General features: G+C 37.4%; 1 protein-coding gene across 1 annotated transcript in view; it reads right to left on the bottom strand.

Annotated features, from left to right (window-relative positions):
- KCND2 (potassium voltage-gated channel subfamily D member 2) overlaps positions 1-27,949 on the bottom strand; it is a 498,620-nt gene that overhangs the window by 267,699 nt on the left and 202,972 nt on the right. The gene's annotated exons all lie outside the window — the stretch shown is intronic.

Genomic DNA, 27,949 nt, shown 5'->3' with positions numbered 1-27,949 from the left:
ATGTTGGACACCTGAAACTAACAGGACATTTTATTTCAACTATAATCTTTAAAAAATACATTAATTCTTGAATGACTGAGCTCTAATAGTTCAGATCTGTTCATTCATTTATTTCTGCATTTAAAATTATATGTTGAACACATATGTACATTAGGTGCTGGTAATACATCAGTGAATACCAACAAGCTCCCTTCTCTCACATTGCTTACTTTCTAAACAAGGGAGATTAAAAAAATACAAAAACAAAAAAGTAAGTATGGTCGTAACAAATGCTAGGAACAATAACAAAACATTGTAAAATTCTGAAAATTACTTGTTTGTTTGTTTTTAAAGATTTTATTTATTTATTTGACAGAGAGAAATCACAAACAGGCAGAGGCAGGCAGAGAGAGAATGGGGGAAGCAGACTACCTTCTGAGCAGAGAGCCTGATGGAGGGCTTGATCCCAGGACCCTGCGATCATGACCCGAGCCGAAGGCAGAGGCTTAGCCCATAGAGTCACCCAGGCACCCCTGAAGGTTACTCTTTTAGAAAGAATGGTCACAGTAGCTTCTTGGATGAGGTGGCAATTGTTATGATTTATGTTTCCTGTTTCGCACAAAAAATTCTCTAGTGTCTCCCACATACAGAGTACATGGTTTTATCCATGGAGAATCCAGTAGAGGCAAGACTTTTGTGAAACACCTCAGAGTCAATCTTTTGTCCGAGCAAATCAAGGACTACTGTTCTCCTCTTTTGTGCTTTGTGAAAAGCTATGGTCATGTCTTTGTCCTGTTTCCTGGGCAGGCACTGTATATCCATTCCTACACTTTGATATTTTATGTTGCCATGGAGTCAAGTCCTTCTTGGCATTATTAAAGGGACAATAGAGACTTATTGTACTCTAAGATAATGAACTCCAGGAATTTTAAGATTTGATATTTAGATGAGAGTTTTATAAGTTGAAGAAATAATTCCAAAATACCCCCTTGGTTATTGCTCATTAATATACTAAACATACCAGTTACTGTAACAAAATATTAATGGTTTTAAGTATTATAATAAATAAAAGATCAGGGGTACCTGAGTGGCTTAGAGGGTTAAACCTCGGCCTTCAGCTCAGGTCATGGTCTCACGGTCCTGGGATCAAGCCCCCCATCAGGCTCTCTGCTCAGCAGGGAGCCTGCTTCCCTCTCTCTCTCTGCCTGCTGCTCTGCTTACTTGTGATCTCTGTCTGTGAAATAAATAAACAAAATCTTTAAAAACAAATAAAAATAAAATATTATATTCTAGTTAATCCAAAACTACAAATGAAAACATTAACAAATTAGAAGTTTTTATAATGTTGATCAAGATGTTAATAAAACTTTTTAATTTATTTTAACATATATAAAAACACATATTGTATATATATATGCAAACCATAATTATAAATAAATATAAAATATTTATGTATTAAATATATATATGTAATATGTGCATATATGTATAGCTATAATGCATATAAACCTGGATCTTAGCAATAGTGTGCTCATATGTGTGTGTGTAACTTATTTTATTACAAAGGAAAACGAAAAACACAAGGGTATAAAGCTTTCATTTTGATAGCTTTTTTGTGAAACAGTGAAACCCTGATAAGTTTTTTTTTTTAAGGTTTTATTTATTCATTTATTTGACAGACAGAGAGAGAGAGAGCACAAGCAGGGGAGCAACAGGCAGAGGGAGAGTGAGAAACAGACTCCCCACTGAGTGAGGAGCCTGATGTGGGGCTCGAGCCCAGGACCCTTGGATCATGACCTGGGCCAAAGGTAGACACTTAACCAACTGAGCCACTCAGGTGCCCTCCTTGATAAGTTTTTAAAATAAAATCTACCATGAATGGTAGATTCCATCTTTCAACCGGAGGTTCTGCAAGAATTTTTATTATATATTTGATATGTTACATAAAAAGTGATTAGCAAAAATAAAAGCATTCAAAGTAGAAAAAGTATTAAAAGGTATAATAAGCAAGTTTAGGTGGGAATGTTGAAAACAACCTTTTTAATCCTAGGGAAAAAAATGTATTTGTTAAATTGTATTTCAATGTATGCTGAAATACATTCCATCTGAGAAATTTGTTGCTTTTGGTAAATGGATATTTCTCCTCTTATCTGTGTAATGAAATAGATTCCATATCTGCATAATAGAAAGTAAATGTAAAGCCTTTATATAATTATGGAAAATAACTCCACAATGGAAGGCATCATGAATAGAAGACAAGAGACACCTGTCCACCACCCTGAAGTCTTGGGTTAGCTGTATCTGAAGCCCTTTTGAAATCGAAGGGGAAACAGAAGAGTCGGTACAGTCACATCAGCATGTCCTCCATGCTTGCCTACTTTGCCCTCATCGCCTGTCTCCAAGGCAGGATTTCTTCTTCATTTCTAAAATTCACCTCTCCCTATGTTCACTGACGTTTTTTGTTCCTGTGTCTCCTAGGATCTTGCTTCTCATGAATCTCTTGTCTTTATCCTTACTTTTTTTTTGCCTAGTTTTTTCTCTTCCATGATCACATACTCATATTCTTTCATGCTAAATTTCACAAAGCAAAGCAAAACAATAAAAGAAGAATCTTCTCTGGTTCTTCCCATTCACATGCCTGCACTTATCCATTCTCCCCTCTCTTGTCAAACTTCTAGAAACAATATTCTATACTTGGTGTGTCTAATTCTTCATCTTACTTACTTTACTTAATTTACTTAATTAATCTGACACAGCCAGTCTTTCACTATTTTAGTTGCCTGAAATTGCTTTCTTCAGGGTTACCAGTCCCATTCTAACGTTCAATTTCTGGATCCTTGCCCTATTGAATGTATCTATAACATTTTCTACTACTGTTTCTTTCTTCCACTTCTAACCCTTGCTTGTTTTGACACATCAGGCCCCTAATTTTCCTTTCTCACTGGGATGAATCCTCTCAGTTGCCCCTGCTACATTCTTTATTTCCTTCCCTCTCTAAAGGCAAATATTTTCAGGAATCCTTCATCAGTCTTATTTTTTAGCTTCTTATTTCTCTTTTCAGGTAATCTCAGATATTTCTATTGTTTTACTTATCACTTACATGGCAAATCTCTGTCTAGTTCTGACTTTTTAAAAAGCTGAAGGATCCAGACTTGTGTTCCAACTGCCTGTTGAGTATTTCCTCCTGGTTGTCGGGTGTCTCAAACACCACAGTGCAAATTCTAAATCATCATGTTTCCTTTTCTTGTGTTTCTGTTCTCAACACTCTCTTTGTTGAAACCCACATACCTTTCAAGACTTAGTACCGATGCTACATTCTTCTTAAAGTCTCTGACAATCATTACAAAAGGGTAATTATTATTTTTTTAAAGCAATCCTTAAATAAAATATAAAGCCTTTATGCGAAAAGTCCTACAGCACAGGGGTTGAGAATTTAAGCTTTCACCTCAAGGGATGACTAGGTTTGCAACTTAGTTCTACCTCTCAGTAACTGGGAACTTTCTCAAGCTGCTTAACCTTGCCAAGGCTTGTTTTTTTTTTTTGCCCATTAAATAAAGATAACAAATATTCAATAAATTTAGCAATGGTTATTATTATAAATACAATACAATACTAGAGTATAATATATGATCCTCAATATATAATATATAATGGTAGCTTGAGCTGGAGGCATCTGGTCTACCTCCAGAACAGAAGGAAAATAATAAACAGAAGGACATCCCTTCTCTCTCTCTAAAAAGACTTCTGTTTCTCAAAACACAGTGGCAAGGGAGTCTGTGAAATGTGTTATTTAGTTGGGTGCAAGGCCATTATGAATAAAGTAAAGGAAGAAGAAGAATGGATTTTCAGGTAGGCAACTAAACTTCACTGCCCTAAGGACTATGGTAGTTTTAAGTTTAGCAAGATTAATCAATTAGACTTAATTATGTTAGTTATATAAGCTTAATTAAGGCAATTAATTTATCTAGTGATTACTTCTGAGAGAAGAGCAGTTATAGATAAGTTTATAGATTAACTTGAAAAATATGATGAGAGACTGATTTCAAGGCTCCCTTGATTCACATTTAGAACTAATTTGAATAGAGTATGGACTGCAAGTTTAGATGCTCTGTGGAATGGGAAACGTATGTGAACGTGAAAAAAATCAAGTTGGCCTTTAAAAGTAAAAAGAAAAGATTTTTTTTTTTGTCTTAGAGATTTCTAAGAGCTTTCAAGAAACAATTTTTTAGGCATCTAAAAAATGTCACAAAAAGTTTACTTTAATGACTGGAAAGAACTCAAGACACACTTTCCTCATATAATTCTGAAACTAGTAACGTACAAATTAGCACAGAGAGAAGAGAATTAAATCCGATTTCAAATATGACAAATGCTTGCATAGTACCAATTTATGAATTTTAATGGCAACTAAAAATACATCGTCTAAGGGGCACCTGGGTGGCTCAGTGGGTTAAAGCCTCTGCCTTTAGCTCAGGTCATGGTCCGGGAGTCCTGGAATCAAGCCCAGTGTAGGGCTCTCTGCTCAGCAGGGAGCCTGCTTCCCTTCCTCTCTCTCTGCCTGCCTCTCTGCCTACTCATGATCTCTGTCTGTCAAATAAATAAATGAAATCTTAAAAAAAATACATCTTCTAAAAATCTTTATTATGAAAAAACTAAACGTAGAATTGTAGAGACAAAAATAAATCAAACCCTCATAAAATTATCAAATTCCAGAGTTTTCATGATTTTTGCCCCATTTACTTTAGCTACTCTCTCCCAATTTTTCTGGAGCATTTTAAAAGAAATCCCTATATGTCATTTTACCAAAAAAACTATCTTTTAAAAAATAGTTATTCAGTCATCATTCTATCATTAATTAAAAAACACTGTGTCTCCCATATGTGTCTTAGAGGTTTGGCAACATATGTCAAAAGTTCTCAAATGATGCCTTTATCAAAAAAAGAACATTTTGCATTTACAAATGCTTTCTCATCTCTATTATGTAGCTCTTCCTGTATTGCAGTCATCCACAGATCTTACTGTTAAAAGACCTTCCTTCTCTATGGTGGAAGAAGAGAATTTAGTGTATGCACAGACCCAATTACAGTCAATATTCAACTTCCTCTAATTGCCACATGAAAGCTGATCTATATGGTCAAAGAAGAATCTAATATAAGACACAGTACTTGTATCACTTTAAACCTTAAAATCTTTATAAATAAAATTCTCAATAACTGAACACAGAAGCTTGTGTTTTGAGCAGCTTTCATCACCAACCCATCACTATCATTTATTTCTGGATTATATCTCTCTTCTATATTTGAGTATTCTGATTCTTTTTCCTTTTAGAGGAATATTTATACATATCAGATAGAAAATACATGCTGAGAATTACTAGAATAAACACTTCAGAACTCTCTGGAAAAACACAATATATTTTAAAAATATTTCTTGAAATTATTTTCCCATAAAAAGCAACTACTGTTGAAAATAATGATATATATTTTGAGGTTCATTATAGATTCGTTTTAAGAAATAAAATATAGTTATATGTATTTCTTCTAGCTCTTTTGTAACTCTAAATGCTTACATTCCTTCCTTGTCTTTTCAGTTCACAAACTCACTAAAAGTAAAAAGTATTTCAAAATCAAGCTAAAAAAACACTATTTCCCATGAGCTGATAAAGCAGAGATTTGTATATTTGAAAATGTACCTCTTTTTAAAATATTAGGTTAATTTTATTATTTAAGAGAGCTGATATTTTACAAACAGTATAATTTTTGCCTTAACCTGATTGTTATACAGATGTTTATGATCAAAATACTCTACACAAATGCATATGTTGGTAAAATTTGAGTGGAGATAACAATGACCTATTAAATCTACAATTAAAATTGAAATATTACTTTACCTTAACTCTGAGTACGTTCTGCCTTTGAAATGAAAACAAACAGGAATCTGTAATATAGATATATATTTTTCTAATAAACACCAGTACAGTTTCACTTTAATAGGGTGTAGTTTAAGCTTCTTAGGAAATATGTTATGAGATCTTGCTTTTCTTTTGTCCTCGTTGATGAAATTGTATGCAAGAAGCCTCACAACACATCTGCAACACTACAACCTTGAATTTTAAGTTGATACAGCCTGTAGTCAAGTGTGAGTCATGAATTTCAATACATTTGTTTCAATTGTTCCCTACAGCAAAGATGCAGAAAATACTTATTTCCCTGGTTAGTATCAAATTCAAATGAATTTTATCATTTGAACCAAGGAAAAGACTCTAAGGTACTATCCTTCCTACAAAAATGCATAATGAGGGAGAAAAATATTAATGGTTTAATACATTATCAAATTAGAGAGGATCAAGTTTCCTTCTATTTTACTTGGATATAATTATAAAATTTCCGCTATGGTTATTTTCCCGGCTAGTCTAAGAAAGAGATAAAAGATTCTGTCTCTTGAGTCTGATAGAAAACATTACAGCCAGAGGCCAGTACAAGAAATTGTTATTGAGTCAGAAATATGAATTGTTAGTAAAGGTTTTTTTAACTCAGTGTTTTTCTCATAGCTATATTATTAAAAAAGATTTAAACAAATCATCACCCAGATCATCGGAGCTCTAAAAAAAGTTTTTAAGTTTTTTTTAATTTTTCATATTATATTGGGAAAATAAATCTTTTTTTCATGATTCATTATCTAAGTTGAGGATACATTAATTTCCACTCTCTCCATGGGCCTCTGGCATAAAGAAAAAATGAAGACCATAGCAGAACTTTGTTTCAGTAAGATCCCTATAATAAAGTGAAAATGTTACTTCATTGACAAGGTGGTTGTTTTTTTTTTTTTTACCTGATAATCATCAGAACTTAATATTGATGGGGGCAGCTAGTGTGACCAGGTGATAATTTATGAGTGATGTAAAGTCATTTAAAAGTGTGACATCAGTGAAAATTTATGAGTGATAAAAGCACAACTTAGAAGTGTCATATATAATATGATAAGTAGTATATCTTTTATGTTTGTTCCATGCTTTTTAAAAAGTATTTAATTTTTTATATTCTTTGAATATTTTAAAGTAATCTCTACACACAATATGGGGCTTGAACTACCAAACCCTAGATCAAGAGTTCCGTGCTCTACCTACTGAGCCAGCCAGGGGCCTCTGTAGCATACTTTAAGTAATACAATGTTTTGGGACATATTACTCATTTGGGCTGCATGTAAGGGTGATGCTCATAGTTTGTACAGAGATTATAATGTAATTGACTTTATAAGGTCTATTTCCTATTACTTTTTGCTACAAATTGTTGAAAAATTAATGGGATGTGTGATTAAAAGACCATCATCATCATCATTATTATTATATTGTTAGCATATAAAAGAATCCACGTGAATACTTGAAAGGAAAAGCTGGTGATGAGACAGAAAATAAGTTTTGTGAACAGTATTCTGATAAAGAAAGCAATTCTTACTAGTTTTGACTCCAATTTGCGTGTCTTGTAATAATTATAGGTATTCATGCTGGTCTTACAAGTATGGAATCCGAACATCCAACAACTGTTGCTGAATTATTCGGTTGGCCCTATGTTACTCTAATTGGCTTAACTCCAGATAAATGCCACCCCAATCTGTGTGGCATGCTTGACTGCAGTGCCTTAGTAGATAGTTTTGTGCAATTCTCTTTTCTCTTAAAATTTTATCTTTTAGGGCTTCACTGTTCAAAATGCCCATCTCGGATACTTAGTACATAGTAACATTGTTAGCATATACTAAGCTAGGTAGCTTACAGTAAAGCAGCCATATACAATAAGAGCCCTTCTAAACAAATTTGAGCTATTCTGTTGCAATTACCTTATGTCTGAATCTTAGCTCCACGTACTGATGCTAGGCCAGAGGGAGAAATATGCTGGGATTATTGTATAATCTAACGTCTCAAAAATGTCCCATGATAATGGCTCCCTAATTTACCACTGTAGTCATGAGATGAGGCCAGCCCTGCTGGTCGGCATTTGGAAAGGTTAAGGGCTGGGCAAAAAATGTAGAGCCCATTGTGATACTCAAACACAGCAACTACTCTTTATGGTTTAGATAGTTCTTTCTTTTCCTTTTATTGGTTGTAATTTGCTATTTCTATTTTATTAGGTTGCATTTTTTTCTAATGTACGTCATCAGCACACATCTCTTTTGAACACAGAGGGGGAATAATGGGGTTTTTGAAAGGCATAAGAATAGAACTGGTCAGTTTAGGTATAAAAGCACTATTTGCCTACCCCCTCTCTCCCTTCCCACATGGACATACACAGACACATGCCACATAGCAGGAAAACAACAATTTAATAGGCATAAGGACAGGTCAAGTATAAAGTATTGATTGACTTAGAGAGCTCATGATATCAATAGAATGGGGTGGGCTGGTTAGCTTCACGTTGCCTCGTTTGCTTACGTGGGTAAATGGTATGTATTCAATTCATTGACATATTTGAAAGTAGCTTTCTAGCCCAAGAACTCTTATAGGATCTGGAATTACAATAGTGAAGAAAACAGATACCAATCTCTGGTTTCAGAAGCTCACACTCTAGTAATAGCTGGAGATTTCTTGCTCCATACCAGACACCGTTTGTTTTATTTTTCTTTTAAAGATTTTATTTATTTATTTGAGAGAGAGAGAGAGAACGAGAGGCATTGGTGAGGGGATGGAGAAAGAGAAGCAGGCTCCCTGATGAACAGAGAGCCCAGCACAGGGCTCCATCCAGGACCCTGAGATCATTACCTGAGCCGAAGGTAGATGCTTAATCAACTAGCTGCCTAGGTGCTCCCCAGACACTGTTGAAGTTGGTTTATATGTTTAAAACCTCCTAACAACCCCATCAGATAGGAACAACGGACACAGATAAGAACACCGAGGTACTGAAGGTTTAGTGACTTGCCTGTGGTCAGGTAAGTGGGAAATGGTACTGGAATTTGAACTCGGTTAATTTCTCCCCAGGGTCTATGCGCTCATGGCCAGGCCCCATGGAAGTTTTAAAAGGTTACCATTAATAAAGCAACTGTTTTCTCAAAATGAATAGCATTCTTTTCTAATGGAATGAAAAAGCCTTTTTTTAGGGCTCGTTATGATGATGAGTATCCAACTTGGAAACCTGGTGCGTTTTCCATCTTTCCATTACTGTTTTCTGGCAATTTTCAGCATATGATTTGAGGTGCTGGGATTTGATTTAGCAGGAATTTGATGGAATTTTGTCTCTTTGTCCTTAATTTTAACAAAATTTAACCAAACTGTTAGATTTCTGTTAACTTAGCATTCAGCAAGTCTACATTGTCACAGCTTACACGATTTACACATTAAATATTCTGACTCTTACTATAAAGCTATATTACATGATTATTGTGAGCATGAGAAAACCTGGAAGCAAAGAGCAGACTGACTCTTCTTCCACGCATTCTATCTGTCAATTCATCACACTCTATTATTTGACACTGGAACCAGTTATTTGAGCTCTGGGAACCTAAGTTTGTACTTCCAAAACACAGTCACTAAAGACCTTCCTCCACAACAACAGGACTGGTGTGAGGATCTGACATGGAAAATGTAAATAAAAAGACTTTGTAACTTTGAAAAATTATGCAAATTTTAAGTTGCAAATAATTTGAAGGAAAGGGATAGAGCATTTAGCCTTCTACATAGCAAGCGTTATGCAAGATCATTAGGAAAATCCTTATTTGAGGGAGGAGGAAATAAAAGGATAAAGAGAAGTATTTTGCACATAGCAGCCACTCCAAAAATGTTAGTTAACTTTATCTTTTCCCCTGATAGAAGCTAGAATATATCCCTATCTATTTATGCACAACTTTCAGAGCTAAATTAAAGAAAAGGATAGAAATTGAATTACCTCTTACTTCTTAAGGGTATAACGTTTTAAAAATGCTTAATCCCCCTTTTCTCCTTTGGCTTTCTAAGATAAGACTTTTCCAAATAAAAATGTCTGAAAGGGATTGGCATTTCTTATAGCACAATTCTCATGAAGTGGAAGGTACAGTGCTCAGTTTTGTTGTCTAAATCCAGGTCCTTAATGGTCAGAAACGAAGGCCTTGAGGCGAGGAAATGACTGAGGGCATGCTTGGCAAGGACTAGAATGAGAATATGTACAGAAGCTCATGATCTTGACATCTTCCGCCCTCCTTTCCTGGAGAAACTAGATGAAGATCACCAGTGCCGAGATAGAGACACGGTGGTCAGGGCTGTTGGGATAGCTGAGGGAAGCAGCAAGGACAGAGAACACTCATGTTTCTATTCCTCAATAAGGACTCTGGAATGAATGACCCCACATGTACCTTCCAACGAACTTGGCAGAGCAGGATGGCGGACTTGAGTCCCCATGTGGATGGAGTCCATGGCCCCCACCTAGATGCCGTGGCTATAGGAGGTGGGCACTACAGAAAAGAGTGAGGGTAGCTAGCTTTGTAAAAAGGGCTGTGTGTTGCTCAAGCTGACAAGAAATGTGGCAAGATCACAGAGGGATGCAGTGACAAGGAGGACACAGGCAAGGCCCCTCGTTAGGCCACATCCCAACTTACATGACTTCAGATTTCAGTCAGAACAACAGCAGGACAAGCAGCAACTGGTTGGATAAACAGTGCTACCCTGAAGTCCCCAGTGGAAGAATCCCCCTTCTCAGAACATGGTCACAAAGCCTCCTCCCTCCCCACCGTGTCTCCAGTGACTAGCTTAGGAAGGGAAGGAAGGTGAGGGAAAAATCGCTAAGAGACTAAGCATTTTGTACGTGGGAGCTGACTGTTCCTCTACACTGTTACAATTATTAAATTAAATTTTAAAAAAGCCTTTGATTGGATGAAAATTTTTTATTTTTCCTTGTTAACCAGTACATAGAGTACACATGAAGGAGGCCAGGTTAATTATAGACATATTGAAGAACTTTTGTTACCTCTAAGCGTGAGTTGGTGTTTAAGTGACGTGTGCTATCCTGATAAAGGGATAAGAGGGTGGAAGAAAGGGGACATATTAGATGGGTGATCAGAGGGTCTCTTCTTTTTGAAGAGAAGGCGCTTGAGCAGCATTCTCAATGATTAGAAAGGCTCAGCCAAATGATCACAGTGGTGAGTCTTTCTGTTGGAAAAAGCACAGAGACCCTGAGTCATGAATCCTGACCTGGATGGCTTCCTTTAATGATGCTTTTTGTTGCTGTCAGCAGGCATTTCATTCCCTGTGAGAGTGGCCATAAGATTAAGTCCATAAAGGTTAAGTCCTTTATTTTAAAAAAATATATATTATTTTTTTAGAGAGAGAGCGCAAGTCAGGGGCGAATGGATAGGGAGACAGAAATAAGCAGGCTGGAATCCCAGCACGGAGCCCAACGCAGGGCTCGATTTCACAACTCTAAGAACATGGTCTGAGCTGAAATCAAGAGTCAGATGTTTAATTGACTGAGACACCAGGTGGCCCCAAGGTTAAGTCCTTTAAATTAAGCATAACCCATTGTTACTTTGGATCACATTCCATCAACCACCAGCACAATCACAAACTCCATGCCTAGCTCTCACAAGGACCTGAGAACCAGGAACTCGTCCATCGTCCATCTCTGAATAGTGTAGCCGAGCTTTGGCATTTCCTGCACACCTAACGCTGGGGCTGTGCTAGCCCTGTGCAGGCTCCCAGGGCTGGTTGTGACTGGAAAGATCCACATTCTGGGGTCAGTCTACAGTCATCCTGGCCCGTCAGTGCACTCCTGACCATCGTCTATCACAGCCGGATTTCATGTCGTCTTTGTTTCCAAGTCCCTATTTATTAACTGTTCACAACTCTTTGTCATCTCTTACCAACTCTTGTTGTGGCTTTCGGTTTCATGTGGATTCCCCAGGTCCATGGCCAGAGCCGGTCGTAAATGCCTTTCCAAATGTCACCACTTCTCTTTACAAATTTACCATTATTGCCAGTTTTGGATTTCCCATTGTTCATAGCATTCTGCATTCAGGTGATTCCTATTTCAAGAGTCTAGTTCACTAAGTCTAGTAAGGCTGTTTCAAAGCTCAAACTTATCACAAGACCCCAGCAGGCTCCCTCGATAAAGTTAAAAACCCAACCAGCCAACCAACCATTTGATTCTCAAGAAATACTACTAATAAAGAAGAAATGTAGTCTCTCTTATCATATTAAAACATAGTAGCTCCCTCAAAAATTTCCTTATTAACATTTTATATAATAGTTAAGGATAGTGTACCTATAATTTGGTGTGAAGGTCGATTACATGGAATTTTGGTTGGCATGTTAAATAGCTCTAGTATCCTCTATGTCTATTAATTGGTTAGTGCTACGGGTGGAGGAAATGCCAAGGTTCACTTGTAATTTCTAATACTTTTAATATTACATACACAACACTTTTTTTCTTTTTTTTAAAATTTAAGTTAATGGAATGTATATGGGGAATTGTTAAGCTCTATGACCAATTCACACACTGGCTTAACTGTGTGGCCTTACCAAGAATATAAACTCAATCCATAAATGATGATTGGAGGGCGCCTGGGTGGCTCTGCAGGTTAAAGCCTCTGCCTTCAGCTCAGGTCATGATCCTAGGGTCTTGGGATCGAGCCCCACATCAGGCTCTCTGCTCAGTGGGGAGTCTGCTTCCCTTCCTCTCTTTCTGCCTGCCTCTCTGCCTGCTAGTTATCTCTGTCTGTCAAATAAATAAATAAAATATTTTAAAAAGGTAAAAAATGATGATTGGGTGCATTTACCTATACAATATATTGCTTATTGCATATATAATGTCATACATATAGTAATGCATGTATAATATAACAAATGTATTAAATTACCATGACATCTATCTATTCCTCTCCTTTTCCCCCTTATCTACTAAAATAGTTCCCATTCTATGCCTTTCTAGACTGGTTATTAATTCTTATAAAATTATAAATTTCTTAAGCTTTGAAAGGCGAGTTAAATGTCACTTAGTTCCTTCTCATTTCTATTTACCATTCCTCTGAAAACAAAACCAACCAAACAACTACAGCAAAGAAAACACATCCTCTAGTTAACAAGTTTATGGAAATTGGATGAGGAACTGGCGGGGGGGAGGGGTGTCTATGAAGGAAAGAATCACCTTTGCATGTTACCTTTGAAAAATGTTATTGTGGTTTGAGATCTAGGACATAAAACATCAGGTTCTGCATTAAAAAAAAGAGGTTGGCATAAGCTCACCTAGTAAAGAGATAAATCAGCAGGGCACATGCAACACACTTATGTTAAAGTGCTTGATAGCAGAGCAGGAAATGAAGTAGGAGCTTACAGAAATACATGTTCCAGACTTATGGACATTACTAGTTGGAAAAAAACTTAATAGTGCACAGCTCATTTAACAAAGTTTGTAAATTTTATCCCTTTCTTTTGTATAGATATAGCTTGTGGTCATAGTAGTGGGGCACAGTGCTCTGCAAAATTTGAGCTTCCTTCATTTGTTAGAACATGACTGTTTCTTGGGAAAAGAGATACTGTAGGTATTAACTTTCATACACAAGTGTAGAATAAATACTAACGTCTTTATTAAAAGGACAATTTCAGATATCATGTCATTCTAGAATTCTAGGCTCAATACTAAGTAAGAAGGTGAAATGAAATTCCACTGTATCCTCCCATCATCAGAGGTAAATTACTAGCTAGAAACTCAAATCTCAAAATATAAGTCAACCAATATTCTTAATCCATGTAATGAACCAATCAGCCAAATGTGACATTTTATGCTACTGATGGGACTTTAAAATTCAGTCTTCTTGTTTTTTCTTTATGAACCAGAAGTTAGATTTTTAGCATCTGATTTGGGTAACATCAATGCTAGTATCCTGCCATTAGCTGGGTAGTTTTTGATTGAACAGACGCCTATCAGATTTATAATTATTTCAATCAGAAAAACACAATTGGACTAACAGAGAAATGGAGAAATTTGTGCTGATCTGTATTTCACCCCAGTTCATGGCCACAGTCCAGGGCTGCTAATTTGGTTTTTGACTCTCTCATATTCCTCTGAACCTTTCTGGGGGGGGGATATCATATGCATCTGGCAGATAAAAACAGACAGGCATGGAACTGGGACTTGAGCTCCCAGTTCTCCACTGCTGAAATAGAACATTGGCTAATAATGATTTTCTAACAATATTAGTGTTGTTAGACTCTTCTGTATCCTTTTGTTGAAGTTTTCTGGCACCAGGGAGCTAAGAATGAACACGCAGGGCATATTTAATGCTAAAAAGCTACACATCCACTGAAGATATTTAAAATTCCAACATGAAATTATATGTAGCACTTCACTGTGAAACAGAATTTAAATATGCCACTCATGGACAAAATCATGAATTCCATTTTACTTTCAAATACACATCTTTATAAAATTACACTCGGCTAATAACTAAGCCTATTCCATTACAGAGGTATGAAAAAGATGAAGTGCTGAGTTTCACAAATGAGAGGAGCCGATTCATCTATGTTTTGTGAATTACTCATGCTTGACATTTGAGGAATTTATACCAATAAAATGCATAATGGATCAAAAGTTACTAAGTTTCCATTTCATTTTTAAATACAGGGACTCTCAAGTGGGGAGTGGTACTTTGACGATGGATGAGAGGCATTGTGTGTGTGTGTGTGTGCACGCTCGCGCATGCGTGTGTGTGTGTGTATGTGTGTGTGTGTCTATGTGTATCGTATTCATAAAGATCTTTCCAGAATCTGCTATTATCATCCATGACCATGCTTCCTTGGTAAGTTCTAATATGGAAACAAGTGGGATTTCATGGTCAGCAGTATCCCTGCCTTCAGTCAGGGATCAATGAAAAATAAGCCTGAAGCTGGGCCTATATCCTGTGCAATCTCATTATGACAGGTTTCTAGGAAATCAATCTGTCTGCTGTTTATTGCACATTTCTCAGATAGATCACATTGAAATTCAGCCCTAAAGTTCTTCAACTCTCATTCCATAGAAAACAGCAACAGTGGAACCAATTCACTGTTAAAAAATACATAAATATGTAAATAAAATCGTAGCATATAGATAGGCATGTTGTTGCTATGGCTTTTTAAATATCCATAGAAGGATACAATTTTCTAAAAATATCCTATAGAAAATTAAGTTCCTAACTAGAAGTCACTTGAATTTTTTCCAAAAAAGAAGCTTACAAGTACAATTTTGGGAGTTTTTGTGCAAATTATCAGTAGAAAGAACCATTACTACAATACCATCTGGGGGATGCCACAGATCTGTACTGCAGATAACATAATGACATTAAGAAAGGCACTCCTTACAACAGAGTTCGGACAAAGCCATCCTTATTTCCCTATCTGCTTTAAAGGAAATTATATTACAGAAAAGGGGCTCCATTTGTTTTTACTTTAAAGCTGCAAATAAATACTAATTCTCTATCTCTTATTCGTATGTCTGTGAAATGAGAATGCAGGAGAGAGTTAAGTAAAGTACTTAGTTAATATTTACGAGGGATTTAAATGGAAAACAGAAAGTCCTAATACATGAATGCTATTTTCTGCACTTAAAATACTTTAAAATGTGGAATTAAAAATTTTCACATCCCATTTACTAAGCTAGCTGCATGCATTCTCCCCAGTACCAATTACTTTGCAGTATACGTTTTCTTTAATAGAGGCCTGAAGCTTCTAGAGCCTACCTTGATGAATGCAAGTTTGTGTATATATGCATAATTGTCATTTATCAACACTAATGTTAACAGTGAACTTCGTAAGTGGCCATTAAAAATTCTCAGTAAGGCCTGATTTTTCATTGCAAAAATACTACAGAAGTACCTTTATGGATTTATGTTCCAGATGGTAGTACCATCTGGGAGCTAACTTTCATTGTCTAATAGTTTCTTGTTACATTTACATGTATTAGGCATCAACACCCACTTCTGGTGAAAATCACTTTCTTTCCTGAGTCAGTGCTTAGTAGAATGTGGTGTGTATAGCTTATTATGAACTGATCTCAGGTGACAGAAAGAAGTAAACAGACTGGAAATTTCATATTGCTAATAATAGAATGCACAGCAATAAAGCAACCTCCATTGACCATTTCCAGACGTGGCATCAGCAGCATTTGTGCCTAACACATTTGCATGAAATGTGTATCCTAAGCAGGTTGGGTCTGCCACTCAGTTCCCTTGTGAATGTAGACTTGCCAGATGGTTCCAATGAAACTTTATTTTCTTGAGAGGCTGCATTTAAAGAACACCTGATGGCCTCCAAATGCACCAGAAATTAAACTGCTAAATTTTCTAGTACATTGATAAAAATGAGAATAATACGGAGCGAACAGCAACTACACCGTATTACCCTTTGCTTAGGGACACCAATCCTATCCTAGCTCAGTCTTGAGAATCAAGGAACTTGTGGCTAGGCCAGTCTCTTTTATTTCACATATCATGACTAAGGTTTGACTTCTTTTTCATCAAATGTCTACCAGATGTAATTTTTCATACCCAACACCATGTATTTAACTTCCATAATCTCATCATATTGTCATGGTCCGTCTTTTATGATACCATGGTAGGCCCCTCAAAGATGTGCGTATCGTAATCCTTGGAACCTATTAGTCTTTTAGCTTATCTGTTAAATGGGAATTTGGAAATGTGATAAAGTAATCATAAAGGTCATTCCAAGATGAAGGCAAAGAGGTCAAAATCATAAAAAGGATACAAGATGATGGAAGCTGAAATTGGAATGATGAGCTTTAAAGATAGACAAGGGACAATGAGCCAAGGGATGTAGGCAGACTCCAGAAACTGGAAAAGACAAGGGGATGAAAGGAACACGCAGTACTGCTAGGTAGCTTGAGTTCAGCCACCTAAGAATCATTTTGGACTTCTGGCCTCTAGAACTGTAAGGCAGTAAATTTGCGTTGCTGTAAGCCCTAAGTTTGGGGTAATTTGTTACAGCAGCAATGGGAAAGTAATGCACATACCCTTAGAGTCTGTGGGCTCAAGCACTGTTTTCACAGAATTATTCAATCATTTTACTATAGGAATACTCTCTAGAGAGGGACAATTTGTTACAGAGGGAGAGTAAAGGGAGCATTGCCAGAATAATAATCTTGGGAAAGTAAGACCGGCTGGAAGCCAGGACACAAGTGGGAGGATTGTATTCAGCTAAGAACAGAGACAGTTGGCTTCATTTTTTTTATCTCTAATGATAAGAATATCATAGACTGTGATATCATTGGCTGACAACCTCTCTTAGTTTTCTTCCAAACCCCGTGAACAGTATTACTCTCCATTTTTTCCTGGGTTTATTTTCTTCCATCTTTGAATGTTTTCTATTCCCAATGATCCCATCAACAGACTGTTTCTCCTTCCTCATTAGACATCTCAATAGTCAGTCTTATCCTCCTCTAACTGCAGTTACATCTGTGGATTGTTTAATTAAAATGAACACCTTTTAGAGCAGTGGTTCTCAAGTGGGGATGATTCCGCCCCCCAGGAAGGCATTTGGCAATGCTTGGAGACATTCTGGTTGTCACAGCTTGTGGGGGGCGGTGGAGATGTGCTGCTGGCATCCAGTGGGTGGAGCTCAGAGACGGCTGCTGAATATCTATCTTACAAGGCACAGAACAGTCCCTCTAGCAAAGAATTAGGAAGATTCAAATGTCAATCATGCCATTGTTGGCTGTTGAGAAACCTGTTATTATTATTACTATTATTTTTAAGAGGGAGGGGGGCGGGGAGGAGCAGAGTGGGAGGGAGAGAAAGAATCTTAAGATTAAGTTTAAGAGCTAGACTCAGGACTCGATCTCACAACCCTCACCACCTGACTCAGGACTCAATCTCACAACAGGACCCTCTCACAACTCAGAACTTGATCTTACATCCCTCGATGACCTGAGTCAATATCAAAAGCTGGGTGCTTTACCGAATGAGCACCCAGACACCCCGTGAGAGACCCTGTTTGGGACGATACACCATTCTTTATATTGTAGCTCTCATTTACCTTTAAGTCATGCTTCCTGAAAAAGTAGACTCCACGCTTATCGTCTACCCTCTTTACGCCCTATTACTCCTTCACTGTACCACACCGAGTTTTAACTTCTCTATCCTTATCCTCTCCTTTGGGAAGACTCTCTCAAACGCAGGAGTTTAAATATTACCAATGTGCAAATGAGGCTCACATCTTTCTGTTTTGCCAATTTTACCCCCAAAGTCAGACAAATTGATCTCACTGACTCCTAGGCACCCCCACTTCTTCATTTCAAACACCTCAAACTGAACATATACAAACTGATCTCATCGGTTATCACTAAAACTTATTCTTTTTCCTGCATTTGCCACTTTCTTCCCCTCTAAATTTTTCAAGTCTTTGATATTTTGTTTTCTTTCTGTGGTCCAATCACTGCCCCACTCACTTACTTGCCAATTATGCCTACTTGTTAAAATTCTGTTCAAGTTTCCTCATGGAACCCCCTCCAGACATCTCCAACTACCAAGAGCTGAATCAGATCTCTCTCTTTCTCTCTGTTCTTCCTTTATGGTCTTAGAGCTTCTTCTTCTGCTACCTCAATTACACAATTTGCCATACGGTATTAGCAATCAACCACACAGAAATAAAAATCTATGAATCTTGATCGGAATGGCATTAAAAGTATAGATTGCTCTAGGCAGTATAGACATTTTAACAATGTTTATTCTTCCGGTCCAAGAGCATGGAATGGTCTCCCATCTATTTGTGTCTTCTTCAATTTCTTTCATGAGTGTTCTGTAGTTCCTCGAGTACAGATCCTTTACCTCTTTGGTTAGGTTTATTCCCAGGTATCTTATGGTTCTTGGTGCTATAGTAAATGGAATCTATTCTCTAATTTCCCTTTCTGTATTTTCATTGTTAGTGTATAAGAAAGCCACTGATTTCTGTACATTGACTTTGTATCCTGCCACGTTGCTGAATTGCTGTATGAGTTCTAGTAGTTTGGGGGTGGAGTCTTTTGGGTTTTCCATATAAAGAATCATGTCATCTGCGAAGAGAGAGAGTTTGACTTCTTCATTACCAATGTGGATACCTTTTATTTCTCTTTGTTGTCTGATTGCTGTTGCTAGGACTTCTAATACTATGTTGAACAAGAGGTGAAAGTGGGCATCCTTGTCTTGTTCCTGATCTCAACGGGAAGGCTGCAAGCTTTTTCACATTGAGGATGATATTTGCTGTGGGTCTTTCATAGATATATTTGATGAGGTTCAGGAATGTTCCCTCTACCCCTATACTTTGAAGCTTTTTAATCAGGAACGGATGCTGGATTTTGTCAAATGCTTTTTCTGCATCAATTGAGAGGACCATGTGGTTCTTCTCTCTTCTCATATTAATTTGTTGTATCACATTGATTGATTTGTGAATGTTGAACCATCCTTGTAGCCCAGGGATGAATCCCACCTGATCATGGTGGATAATCTTTTTAATGTGCTGTTGGATCCTGTTGGCTAGGATCTTGTTGAGAATCTTAGCATCCATATTCATCAGTGATATTGGTCTAAAATTCTCGCAGTATATACTTTTAATGCCATTCCGATCAAAATTCCACCGGTATTCTTCAAAGAGCTGGAGCAAATAATCCTAAAATTTGTATGGAATCAGAAGAGACCCCCAAATCGCTAAGGAAATGTTGAAAAACAAAAATAAAGCTGGGGGCATCACGTTACCTGATTTCAAGCTTTATTACAAAGCTGTGATCACCAAGACAGCATGGTACTGGCATAAAAACAGACACATAGACCAGTGGAACAGAGTAGAGAGCCCAGATATGGACCCTCAACTCTATGGTCAATTAATCTTTGACAAAACAGGAAAAAATATACAGTGGAAAAAAGACAGTCTCTTCAATAAATGGTGCTGGGAAAATTGGACAGCTATATGGAGAAGAATGAAACTCAACCATTCTCTTACACCGTACACAAAGATAAACTCAAAATGGATAAAAGACCTCAACGTGAGACAGGAATCCATCAGAATCCTAGAAGAGAACATAGGCAGTAATCTCTTCAATATCAGCCACAGCAACTTCTTTCAAGATACGTCTCCAAAGGCAAAGGAAACAAAAGCGAAAATAAACTTCTGGGACTTCATCAAAATCAAAAGCTTCTGCACAGCAAAGGAAACAGTCAAAAAAACAAAGAGGCAACCCACGGAATGGGAGAAGATATTTGCAAATGACCGTACAGACAAATCTGGATCTATAATGAACTCCTCAAACTCAACCCACACGAAACAGGCAAACATATCAAAAAATGGGCAGAATATATGAACAGGCACTTCTCCAATCAAGACATACAAATGGCTATCAGACACATGAAAAAATGTTCATCATCATTAGCCCTCAGGGAGATTCAAATTAAAACCACATTGAGATATCACCTTACACCAGTTAGAATGGCCAAAATTAACAAAACAGGAAACAACATGTGTTGGAGAGGATGTGGAGAAAAGGGAACCCTCTTACACTGTTGGTGGGAATGCAAGTTGGTGCAGCCTCTTTGGAGAACAGTGTGGAGATTCCTCAAGAAATTAAAAATAGAGCTTCTCTATGACCCTGCAATTGCACTCCTGGGTATTTACCCCAAGGATACAGATGTCGTGAAAAGAAGGGCCATCCGTACCCCAATGTTTATAGCAGCAATGGCCACGGTCACCAAACTATGGAAAGAACCAAGATGCCCTTCAACGGATGAATGGATAAGGAAGATGTGGTCCATATACACTATGGAGTATTATGCCTCCATCAGAAAGGATGAATACCCAACTTTTGTAGCAACATGGATGGGACTGGAAAAGATTATGCTGAGTGAAATAAGTCAAGCAGAGAGAGTCAATTATCATATGGTTTCACTTATTTGTGGAGCATAACAAATATCATGGAGGACAAGGGGTATTAGAGAGGAGAAGGGAGTTGGGGTAAATTGGAAGGGGAGGTGAACCACAAGAGACTATGGACTCTGAAAATCTATCTGAGGGGTTTGAAGTGGCAGGGGGATGGGAGGTTGGTGTACCAGGTGGTGGGTATTATAGAGGGCACGGATTGCATGGAGCACAGGGTGTGGTGAAAAAATAATGAATACTGTTTTTCTGAAAATAAATAAATTGAAAAAATTAAAAAAAAATCTATGAATCTGAATATTTCTCCATAAGAACCCACATTGGCTATCTCTTGCTTGTTTTAATACAATCACACTGGACTTTCCCAGCTTCCTTCACAATATGACCTAAACTTTAATGACCCCTGGTATCTGGCCTTTCACTCCAAAATGCTGGAGTTCAACCTTCGCTCTGCAAAAACAAACAGACAAACAAACAAACAAACAAAAACTTCCCTTAACTGTAAGGGGCAGAATTCCATGATGACCCCATGACCTTTGCCCTCCGGTGTTACTCCTGTGATTGTTACCTCACTTGGCCAAAGGGATTTTGCAGTTTCAGTTAAGATTACTAATTAGTTAATTTTAAAACAGAGAGATTATCTAAATAGGCTTAATTTAATCATGCGAACCCTTAAAAAACAAGTTTTCTCTGGCTGGTAGCAGAAAGAAATGTCAGAGACATGTGAACCACTGAGGGCTTCAAGTGCTGTTGCTTACTTTCATGATGGAGAGGGGAGGGGCCAAGAGAAAGAAGGGAGAGGCCTCTGAGAGGAGATAGTGCCCCATGCCCAGTTACCAAGGAAACTGGGACCTCAGAGCCCTAGTCCCAAAGAACTGGATTCTGCGGACAACCTGGAAGAGCAGGAGGCAGTCTTCCCCAGCCTGTCTAGATAAGAACTGAACTTTGCTGACATCTTGATTTGAGCCTTGTGAGACCCAGTCAAACTCAAACTTCTGACTCAAGGGCTGTGAGGTAATAAATGGTCATTGCTTTATGTTGCTAATTTTGTGGTCATTTGATAGCCATAAAAACACTAAGCAAGGCCCAACTCTTCTGCCACTTCAGGAAACAAATCAGTCCTTTTTCTATACTATAGTTCAAATAGCTATTGTGATTTCAAAATGGACTTGCTTTTTTAACCTCAGGATTTCAAACTCCTTAAAGGCAGGCATTGTGGGTTTTGGTTTTTTTTTAGGATTTTATTTATTTGACAGAGAGAGACACAGTGAGAGAGGGAACACAAGCAGGGGGAGTGGGAGAGAAAGAAGCAGGCCTTTGGCTGAGCAGGGAGCCCGATGTGGGGCTTGAACCCAGGACCCTGGATCATGGCTTGAGCCGAAGGCAGGTGCTTAACAACCGAGCCACCCAGGAGCCCCCAGGCATTGTGTATTATTTATATCTCATCTAAAGAATAGATGAGATTAAAAAGATTCATGTGACAGGGGCACCCGGGTGGCTCAGTGGATTAAAGCCTCTGCTTTCGGCTCGGGTTGTGATCCCAGAGTCCTGGGATCGAGCCCTATATCGGGCTCTCTGCTCAGCAGGGAGCCTGCTTCCTCCTCCCCTCTCTCTCTGCCTGCCTCTCTGCCTATTTGTGATCTCTGTCTGTCAAATAAATAAATAAAATCTTTAAAAAAAAAAAAAGATTCATGTGACAAATAATTAGTCATACCTCGGTTTGGCTCTCTGGAAATAAATGTTTTATAACCTTGAACAGTCAAATCAAGCTATCCAACTAGCTTGCAAGAATGGACTCAGCCAGAGGCAGGACCCTTGACAACCTAATTTGATACACTAGTATAGTCTAATTGACAGCTAGGGGAAAACCAGGTAGTTCTATCACATGCTATGGGGTAGCCTGGTACATGCTCTTCTTGAAAGAAATGGGCCAACTACAAGAGAAAATTGAGAAATGTTTGCCTTACCCAATGCATTCAGTTCTGGCATTCTACTGCTATATATATATATATATATATATATATATTTCAATTCTTATCTTTCAAGAAAGGACTGGCCTTGTTTTCTAGATGTGGAGATTTTGCTTGTGTGGTAAAAAGCCCAACCCATGACCAGCAATCCTTTTCTAAGAGTAATATAATTTGCAGTGTCACCTTCAGTTCTGATAAACCAGGATATCAGTGGTAAAAGATGTAAGAATCAAAGATGCCTCCTTTATTTCTTTCTGCATTTCAAATACTGGGGCTACTAGTGAATTTAACCTATAATTTACAACCAACCCAAGAGTAAAAAGGGAAGACCAACAGCAGAATAATCATTCTATTAACTATATGATTCCATTAATCATTCTATTAACTATACAGATTAGGCACTTTAAAGCATGTGTCTCTCATTGTACACTAAGCCATAGCAAAATGTGAAAGAACCAGAGTGACTAAAACTTACAGAAGAATTCTGCTTAACATAATGCATTACCTGCAATACTTTATAATACAAAGTGATTTGCAAAATAAAAACAAAAGCTTAGCGTTCATTTATACATCTAGGAGTTTGAGTTTAGAGATTACAAATATGAAAAAAATCAAACTTCTTAACATAACTTTTAAGAATAGCATTGGCTGCATTTATTTTGAGAAACCTGATTATTGTATTCTTCCGGATTATACAAGTTGGAAGGCAAAAGCATAATTCCTCTGTCTTGAAGGGTACAATACATATGCCAAAGTGAAAAGTAAGTCATGTTTTAATTATCTTAGCGCACGTAAGAGAACGATTACATTAAAAAAGTGGACAGCAGAACAAACTAGTAAGTTACATGCTACCTTCACCAGCCTCCATAGGATTTCACAAGAGCATAAATAAGCTTTTGTTGTGTTAAGCTTTGAGATTTGGCGATTTGTTACTAGCAGCAGCATGCCTACCTTGGCTTGATCTGAAGACAGTGGAGAACATAAGCATAGGTAAACAAACAAATGAAAAGAGGATTAAAGCAGAGCAACCAAGTACTGCTCTCAGTTATTTGTTTTTATATTTGATATTTATGTACTCCATTGAAAATATGAAAATCAATAGAGTGACACGGTTTTGTCTTACTGTTCTTATTGGAAAAGTTCATTTCTTCATCTCTGGGGCCTTTCTAGCAGTTCTATTCTTGTTTTATTTGCTTTCATAGAAAGGGTTCATACATTCTATGATAAAATAGGGATTATTATTATCAATACAGCATAAAGTAACAAGGTAGATGATTATTTCAGCCAGTAAGAGAAAGGGCTCATGGCAGAGAGTGTGCACATTTTCTATAATGGTATATCTCCAAAAGCATTCTAGGGGTTTATATACTTAAAGGTATTATTCTAGTAAAAGAACATTATTAGAAATAGTAATATTTTTTTCCTGGCCAGAGACTCATTATAGTTATGGTCTTCACTCTTTAAAATGCTCAGTTACCTGCAAATTTAATCTCAATAAGGCAAAGCTGAATGAACCTCAGAATCTAGAATTTTTTTTAAAAAAAGAGTAGAGTGGCAAGTATTTGTATTGGACTTTCTTCTTTTAAAATATTGGTACTCTATTTGAATTTTTTAGGGTTTAATAACCTTATTCATAGGATGCTCCTTCAGCTATCAAATGTTAAGTATCGGTGAACAGCCTTAACTCTTTAGACCATTGCATACTAACAATGACAACAGAACTCCATTGTTTTTTGGACAGTGGACAGATGTTTTTAACAATACATTTGGAAGTGCACTAAGAAAATACCAATGAAATTGCTTGTAGAGAAAGCAATAAATACTAAAAATCTTAGACATCTCATGGCATTGTGAAAATACTGCAACCTTGTAATTTTATCTGACATTTCTTTTATCTAAGTGACTTAATTTCCATTCAGGATGATGAACGTGATTGTCTTTTTGGTTATTTTTAAAGACGGATGCATGTAAGGATCCAACTTTCCTGAGTGTATTTTAAAATTTCTTGAATTTACTAAGCATACCCACTGATTTGTTAGATCTGCAGTGGAAAACTACAAGTACAGGAGTGGGCAGATTATGATTTTAGAAAGGTGACAAAAGCAGAATTAAATGAGGGCAGAAATCTGTTTTTTTAAAAAATAAAAGTAGCATTATTTATATTGCAAAAATAACACAATTTCCATTAATCTACATATATATTTATAGTTTTCTTTGAAAATGCATCCTGTACCTCCTAGAAAACCTGACAGTAAAAGTCTCTGTCAATTACATAATTTCAAATAGCAACTCAAATATTTAGCCACTTATAACCATACTCATGGTGAAAAGAATAACATGAATGAAAAGGAAACTGAAAACAAAGCCACGTAGGTTTGAACAGGGAAGTGATGTCAGAATCTGTGGGTCTTCAAATGAAATTGAAGAGGGGGGCAAAATATCTGAAATATCAGTTGCATCCAGTTGCCTGAAGACAGAGAAGTGATGGATGAAATGTTTTGTTAATCGGAAAGAAAAAGTAATTGTAACTTGCTCTAGGAACCCTAGTAAAAATGTGCTTGCAGGGCACCTGGGTGGCTCAGTGGTTAAGCAGCTGCCTTCAGCTCAGGTCATGATCCCTGGGTCCTGGGATCGAGCCCCACATTGGGCTCTCTGCTCAGCAGGGAGCGGGCTTCCCCCTCTCCCTCTGTGTCCCTGCTTGTGCTCTCATTCTCTCTGTCAAGATAAACAAATAAAATTAAACAAATAAATAAAGAGTTGATTAAAAAAAATAAAGAAAGAAAACTTTTTCACAAAGAGGACAGAAGCAGAGTGACCTCAGTGGCAGCCCTGACAATCCACCGAGGCTAATTAGCTGCTATCCTGTCCATCGGTATTACTCATTGCAGGAGCTGGGGGCTACAGGAGCAAGTTCCTTCAGCGAGGGTGCCTGGGGCAGAAGGGGCTAAAGACACCATAACCATAACCAAGGAGGCCTTGAAGTGGCAAGCAGTCTCCTGAGGGTTTTGGCATCTAGGAACATGGAAGGTGCTAGGTGACAGCAGAATAAAAATTACACAGTGGGTTTAACAATAACGTATGAAGTAGAAACAAGGGACACATTTTCCCTTTTGTCCAACTTATATATCAAAGCAGGGGAAATAAAAAAAAAAGAAAGCACTCTCTCAACTATCTGGGCAGGTATTCATTTTTCTAATAGTCTATAAGAAAAAGAATTACTTATCTTGGTTGAATTTGTAAAGAAGAGTGTCAAGCCTCTTAAATCTTCTTGTCTCCTATGTGCTTCTTTTTGTTTAAATGGAAGGAAAGTGGTCTTTCTTTGAAAGAGGCAATCACCCTAATTTGAGGGTTCAGCCTGCCCCGAGTTTCTCCCTAGCCCATAAAATATAATTAGAATCAGTATGTAAATGTCTCTGATAACTTCCACAGGCTGTTTTTAGCTTGTTTTATAGCTTACCTCCTTACACGTGTTCAAAACGGATAATGTTTCTGTGGTTTATATTCTAGATTCAAATTTCAATGTTAAAAAAAGGGGGGGGCTTGGTACTGAAACAAATCCCTTTAAGTTTTTTAGTCCCTTAAGGATGCCTTAGGGGACTGAGAATAAAACTGTAATGATGAAAGAGGAGACAGGATGCATGAAGAGATATTTGTAATCAGGATGTAGGGAAGTGGAAAGAGAACCATTTTTGGAGTCAGGCCAAAGTGAGTTTGGTTATAAGTTTCTCCCTAGACAGTTGAGTTTGGGCACATTGCCTATTTTTGTCCAGCTTCAGTTTTCTAAACTGTAATGTGGGGTTAATAATTTAGATCTCTAATATTCTTCTTTTTTGATTGACATTACACTACAGCTTTGACTGCTCCTGGAAGTGCCTGGTCTATAGTACTTATTTGATAAAATTCTCTAAAGAGAACTCCACTAAGTCTACATAAAGATAATAATGTTGTGCTTCATTACGGAGGAAGTTGGTGACCTAGGACACACTTAGGAAAAGAATTTCCTTCTTCCAAAGTTTGAACCAGGGAAACATTCCCTTCTAATTGGGAGCATTTGTGTTTCTGCCTAGAATAAATTCTAAGATGAGACTCATTAGCAGAAAGAACAAAAGGAAGAAAAGCATGGAAAAAGAAGCAAGTAGAAGGTGAATTCTCAGTTTATTAATTGTACTTTTTTCCTTGTTCTTTTCTCCCTGACATTTAGAGGACAAGAAAGTGTCTTTATGCTGGCATTTATTTAGGGGAGAGAGAGAGGATTCCTGGACTGTGCATTCAGAAGACTGAGGAGAAAGTAGGATGCTGAAATAATAGATTCTAAAATTAAATTACTAGGAAAATACATTGTGAGGCATAAGGAGGAAAAGTCAGGCAAAAAAAAAAAAAGAAATCCTTATGAGTTTTTATCCTTCAGTTGGGGTTTTTATTCAATCATTTATTAGACAAAAATTTATTGAGTGTTTACTACATGCCAAGAACTTACTGTTTCAGGAACTGTGGATACAGCACTAGCTGGAGAGAAAAATCCTAGCTCAGATGGAGCTTATGTTCTAGGGGAGGATGGATGCAAATTATGCATAAAATAAATAAGTGATATAAAATACTAGATAATTACAACTGCTATGGAAAAATGTAAAGCAAGGAAGGGATGGGACATGCCATGCTGGGCTTGAGAGCAGACATTGTAATTTTAAATAGAATGATCAGAGAAGGGTTCACTAAAAAGGTATGATTGAATAAAGACCAAAGGAGATGAAGGAACATACCATGTAGATAATTTCTGGAAGAACATTCTAGGCAGATGGAACAAACAACAAATTAAGATTAAGTACCCTAGGCAGGAACACAACCCTTATGCTGGAAGAACAGCCAGGAGGCAAGTGTGGTCAGAGTGTAGGCAATGCCAGAGTGCAGGAAGTGGCCAGAGCAGTAGTGGTGGAGGGGACAGGCCAAGACTTGTACGGCTTCTCAAGCCACTCTAAGTAGTTGGGATCCCCCCATCTCAGGAGAGATTTAGAGCCCCAGGAAGATTCTAAGAGATATGCCATGCTCTAACTTCCATTTTAATTGGTTCCTACTGGCTGCTTTGTTTCGCAGACAATAGGAGTTAGGATGTAGGGATGGCAACGATGACAACAATGATGATGATGATGATGATGAC

The sequence above is a fragment of the Neovison vison genome, chromosome 4 (genome assembly GCF_020171115.1).
Source record: "Neovison vison isolate M4711 chromosome 4, ASM_NN_V1, whole genome shotgun sequence".
NCBI classification, from domain to species: domain Eukaryota; kingdom Metazoa; phylum Chordata; class Mammalia; order Carnivora; family Mustelidae; genus Neogale; species Neogale vison.
This window is presented reverse-complemented; position numbering and strand designations above follow the sequence as displayed.